Here is a 5813-nt window from a genome sequence, read left to right on the forward strand (position 1 = left end):
TTTTTCAGAAACTGTCTTTCTGAATAACTCATCTGTTTTCTGTACTTCTTACATTGCTCCTGCATTTTTTTCCTGTAACAGTTGACCTTGTACTTTTTGGAGTAGGGAAATGTGTACAGTACCCATCAGAGTGCTTGTCATGTTCTACTAGAAAGGCAATCAGATGCTTCAGACTCAGTTAATAAGCAGCCACTGCAAAGAAAGTCGCAGTGCAGGTGTTTGGATACATTAAAATAGGAGCTAAATGCATATAAGCCAGAAGAAAAGAAACACTCTCAAATTAACAAATACATGAGGCAAAAAACAGTAGAAACATGATGAGAATAAAAGTTGGGAGAAGATACAATTAAGTAATGAAAAATGTTATATTTAGTTCCTTCCAATTGTGTTAATGAATATAGATAAGATCTTTATAAACATTGCAGATGGGCTGCTTTCCTGGGAATCTGCTTGTCACCAGGTGTTGGAAGAGCACAGGGATGCTGGGTTTTGGTTAGTTGGTTGGTTTTGGTTTGTTTGTTTGTTAAGCACACTAATAAGCAGAGCTCGTTGTTACCTGCCCAAGGAGATACGCTCTCAGCTCCCTAGATTGACTTAGGCTTTCAGTGCTTGAGTAAACAGTGGCATTTCGGGTAGGTCAGTGAAAGAAGTAGTTGATGTTGGATCATGAACTAGTTTTTGCTTACATTTTACATTAATATGGTGTTGATATCATGCAGTTGGTGGATCTGTAATTGCGGGGTGATATAGTGTGGCAGTACTGCTCTTCTAAGCAAGTAAGACGCTGACAGTGTAGGGGGCAGCACTAGCCGTGCGGCAGCTTCCCTGGACTGGGTGGAAAGGCTCGGAGCAAAATATTCCTTCCTTTGCTTGCCCTTTCCCTGGCAGCTGCCCCTTCCCCAAAGGCCTGCGAATCTGGAAGTGATGGCAAATGCTGGGAGCGGCTGGAGAAGGGGATCCCAGCAAACGGTTTTCCAAGGCCACCTCCACAGCAGCCCGAAGTCCCAGCCCCACGAAGTCCACATCAGTTGGAGGCTGGGGGAAGCAGGTTAGTGGAAGGAGGAGAGCAAGACCCTTAGCACAGTCCTACTGGATCCCTTGCTCAAAAGGTTTAATAGCATCTCAGTGCGATCGGTCCCCTGAAGATTCAAATAGTGACGTTCATCACCAAATTCCTGTCTGTCATGATTGACGTGTTATGTGCATGTGCTAATTGTTCACAGGGTGGGAAGGGGTGAGCAAGAATGTCCCTTACATCACTGCGGTGGCCACTTGCCTGCTCCAGGACAGGGAGGTGATGTAGCCCCTCAAGCTGCTCTCTGCACGCCCCTAAGTGGGCAAACGGGCAGAGCTTTTGCTCGATGCGCTGGCCAGAAAAATAGGAGAGAAATGGGGACAAAATGCTGCATTCTGGAGTGCATGGGGGAAAAAATCGCAAGACAAAAAGTATATGTGATTGCGGTTGAGAATTTTATACTACTATAACTATCTTGCCATCCCTTGTTTGGTTAAATAGGCAGATTTACATGTTACTCTTTATGCTTATGAAGCTTATCATCGTTATGCTTATAGAAGTTGTAACCAAAATGTAATGAGCGTAGATCATAGCCCAAGCATGTGCCATAACTGTTCAATGTCCTGGCTGCTTAAGATTTTACTTGTACAATTAAAGCTGTGCAGTCTTATTTAATGCGCATTTGGCTACGAATTGAATAAAAGCTTCTGAGGTTCTAAGTGTAGGACCATTTCTCACCCCAATTTCCCAACTGGAAGCCAAAAAAAAAGTGATTTTTGAGTAATGCTTTGCTTGCTAAAATTCTGCAATTGTAATAGCCCGCTATAAAGCAAATATCAAAGGCTGGATATGGGATCTTCCTAAAATAGGAAAAGGAATGCTGGATTCTTAGGGAAAGAGTGCACTTCAGTATTTCAGTCCTTCAAACATATTTACATTCATGAGAAATCCCTGTTACTTCACTAAAGCTATTGACATGGTTAAAGGGACAGGTATGTACATCTGCAAGAATGGTGCCTATGTAGGTTGCCAGAGCTCTTAATTTTTTGCCATGGAAACCCGTATCGATGGCATGTTGCTGTGCACCTCTATTCCGAATGCCCTTTTTAAATTAACCCGAATGCCTTTTTAATAGTCCCGTAATAAACCGAGGTTCTTCTCAGGGTGTGAATGTTAGTGTAAAACCAGCCCTTGCCACGACTCCACTAGCCCCGAGTTATTTGTGCAAGTTGGGTGCAGTCGCTGGCTTTATCTGATCCTGAGGACAGGGATGTGTGTGCGCGCATTCTGATCTCACCACGTGACACACGAGGAATGCACTTTCCTTTTGATTATTTTTCTTGACCCAGATCTCTTCCAAATATGGTCTCAGCTTAAACAAGTTTGTGTTCTTAGAGCTCGGGCGTTTGCAGAAGAAATTCTGGCTTCCAGCTAACTGTAGTCGTACGGGGGGAGTAGAGGCAGAGAACAACCTAAAAATGTAAAGATAAAAGGCACACAGCTGGACTCAAATTTGTCCCAAAATGTACATTTTGTAAAATGTTTATACAATCCTTGACAAGAAGATTTGTTTTCATATTTTTTTAGCTACAGTGGAAACAATCGTTTTTAAATAAATGACCATTACTCTGAGTGTTTGCCACCCAAATGTTGCTTCTCTGAGAATTCTCATTTGAAACAGATTTAAATATTTTTCTTTATTCAAGCTGAAAGATACAAAATTGTCAAGCTGACCGGCATAAGCAGAGGTAAATTAATTAGTATCTCAGAAATAAGTAGTGCTAGTGAGCTAAGAAATTATTAATAGCCAACTACAGAGGGGGCAGAGGAGAAATATATATATATATTCTTACATGTAGGAATATATATATTCTCATTTTATACTTTGACCATTCTAAGAATGAAGTTTATCATCACAAACATGTTTCTCAGAACAATAAATACCACCATGCAGCTTCTGAAATTAACACTTCTCCAGGCTAGGCACTTAACTGAATTTCTTAATCTTAACTAAAATATTTGCTTCCTCTGCCTGTGTATGTTAGCAAGGAAGTGCATTTCTTGAAGTGATCACTTTGAGTAATTTGTTGTTAAACAGATACGATGTCGCCATGGCAGTTATGGCACTGAATTGTCACCGCTTGCTCAGCGTCTCGTGTACGGGGGCCTGGCGCGAAGCTTCTGGGTGCACGTACGTTAGCAACGGAGCAGCAGGGGGATGTGTGCTCTCAGGCCCTTCCTTTTCTTGAAAATTGGGATCCACCAGTGAGGACTGCACAAGAACTGCAGTACCAGGTGAGGCTGTGGGGAGACGGACAACGGGGTTTCATCATGGGGGGGTAGGAAGGGGCAGCACGCTATTGCATCTCCTACCTTGCAGATAACCGATTTAATGATTTGCTACTGCTAGTGAGAACAGTCCTTTAGATAAAGAAGGGGGGAAGCAAATTCACAATCTGAATCATGGTCATGCTTCTGGTTCTGGGGAGTTTTCACAAAGCAAGACAGTAATAGACAGATTTATCTTTTGTTTGGTTGCTGTTTTTATTAGCACTGCGTGCAGACTAGGAAGCCAGACCCTGTTGCTACCAGATTAATATTTGAACACTGTGGGCACCGGAGTTGACTCATCAGGAATTAGTTTGCCTACAGCCCAACGCAGAGCAGTCGCACAAACACAGCGTAGTCACAGACCCGCTTGCAGCTCGAAGGTCAGATGTTGAGCTTGTGCTCTGCCAGGCGCCCAGAGATAGCTCCAACAATAGGCTGATTTAGGCTTCCCGGCTCGCAGGGACTGAACCTTTCAGTGCTTCAAATTGCAACTTCGCTGCGTCTGTTATTTGCCCGTTTCTGCATTCTGTTGAGATCACAATTGCTTCTAGATAAATGAGCTTGAGCACGGCCTGACTTCCATCACCTTCTGCTCTTAGATATTAAAAGGAGAATAACAGGATACCAAAAAGGTACTCGAACTCTACTGCTTTTGATTTGAAGTGGCATTTCCAATGAGCGTTAAAAACAGCAAGCCAGAAAGATGAGGTTCGTACTAGATCATTTGCTAAATTAAGCTAAATAAATGCTGCTTTTTCCCGCTGCTTTCTTATATTGCAAGTGAGGAGTCCTGCACACATTAGGAAACACTGGCAAAAAACAAACCATAATCTTGGCAGGATGTTTCACTTTTACACAGCAATTTTCGGCCTGCAGAGCTCCAAGTATTGTAGAAATGGAGTATCTCAGGGTTGGAGTACCGCAGGCACTTCCCTCAATAACAGTGGGAGAAGAAAATATTTGGAAAAACAGAATTAGACCCTTGCAGAAGCTGCTGGTTCTTTTTGTCTGACCTTTCTTGCTTTTGTATTTTAAGACCTCATTTGAATGACAGAGACTCTCTTGTTCTGCTCCCTCAGATAGGTTAGTCATTTAAGGATTTATATGTAAATTTAGGACCTGTGATTTGAAGGCGTCTATGATAGAGTCTGTCAGTGGCCCAAGGGTGCTAAGAGTAGGCAGGAAGGTCTGGCTGAACACACTGTGGCACAGTTGCTGTTATCATCATTAGCAAATGTAGATAAAAAATCTGTCGGTCATAGCCTTTTAAAGCATGTACTATCAGATTGTTTCACTAAAACTGACCTTCATGACAAAAGAACAGCTCTTGGCTAGGGCTGGGCACTTATACTGCCACTTTCTGTGGGATCTCCTTGAAAATACTGAGCTGAAATTGCTGTTCACATTCTCACAGAACTGCAAGCGTGAACTTGTTTATACGCTAAAGATCCATAGCAAGATCTTCCCTCTTAAACTCTTTCAAATACGCATGGCATAAATAGGGTAGGCTAAAATATTTAATGAGCAACAATATTTCCGTGCAGCTGGTGTTATAAGGCTCCAATGCCTAATGGTACGTGTATTCAACCCGTTCTGAGTCAAATTTGAGAAATGGCTGCCGTCTTTAGTGCAAAGTTCACGGTAAGAGAGAACTAAACCTAACAAATTATTTAAATACAGTCCGATTCTTCCATAAGGAACTTCTTCCATAAGGTACTATTGGGTTTTTTGGGCAGAATTCATCAGACTTTTCCACCTCTCATCCAAATGAAGCAATGGAAAAAAAAGGAAACTTTAATCAGCTTTCCTCATCGTCCTTAACCCTTTAAGGTATTTCAAATATGGAGGACACACAATTTTGATTTATTTTACTGTTCAATAAATCAGTAATTTAATTTGATCTGTCCCTGAGAGTGAGACGATTAGCTGTAGAGCCTAACGTTAGTGATGTTATTTAGGCAGCGGAGAGGAACGAGGGCCCAGTGCCGGGCCAGCTGCTCGGCAAACCCACCCTCTGCTGCCAACTCAGTCACAGAGGCCTGGGGCCACTCCGGTACCGACCGCCTGCGCCAGGGAGGCGGCAAGCGCAGAGGTGGGCTCAAGTGGCCGGGGGCGAGAAGGCCGGGCCTGCCTTCAGGCTGCAGTGCAGCCTTATCCCTGCTTTCCCTGCCGTCGGGCGTGAAGTCTCCCCCTGTGCCACACCTCGCTGCCTCACAGATAAAAGCGCGGCCCGCGAGGAGCGCGAGGCACCTCAGCCTCGGCGGGGGAAGAGGGAAAACGCCGGCCGGGCAGGCTCCGGCCAAGAGCCGACCCTCCTCCTTCCCGAGGAGGAAACGGAGGGAGCCGCTTCCCGCCGCCGCCAGCCCCCTCGCTCGGTCCCCGCCGCCCCGGGCGGCCGCTGACGCGGCCCAAGCACCTCAGCGCCAACGGTCGCCCTTCCCCTCCCCCCCCCCGCAGCGCGCGGCCG

At 44.7% G+C, this 5813-nt stretch overlaps 1 protein-coding gene across 1 annotated transcript in view; it reads left to right on the plus strand.

Moving 5' to 3' along the window:
- The first annotated feature begins 3134 nt into the window (after positions 1–3134).
- Positions 3135–5813, plus strand: part of CUNH5orf24 (chromosome unknown C5orf24 homolog) — a 17459-nt gene continuing 14780 nt past the window's right edge. The window contains exon 1 of the mRNA XM_026063513.1: positions 3135–3310. The gene's annotated coding sequence lies outside the window, so the exon portion shown is untranslated. The remainder of the gene's footprint in view (positions 3311–5813) is intronic.

This window comes from Apteryx rowi, unplaced genomic scaffold (assembly GCF_003343035.1).
Source record: "Apteryx rowi isolate R43461 unplaced genomic scaffold, aptRow1 scaffold_2, whole genome shotgun sequence".
Taxonomy (NCBI): Eukaryota; Metazoa; Chordata; class Aves; order Apterygiformes; family Apterygidae; genus Apteryx; species Apteryx rowi.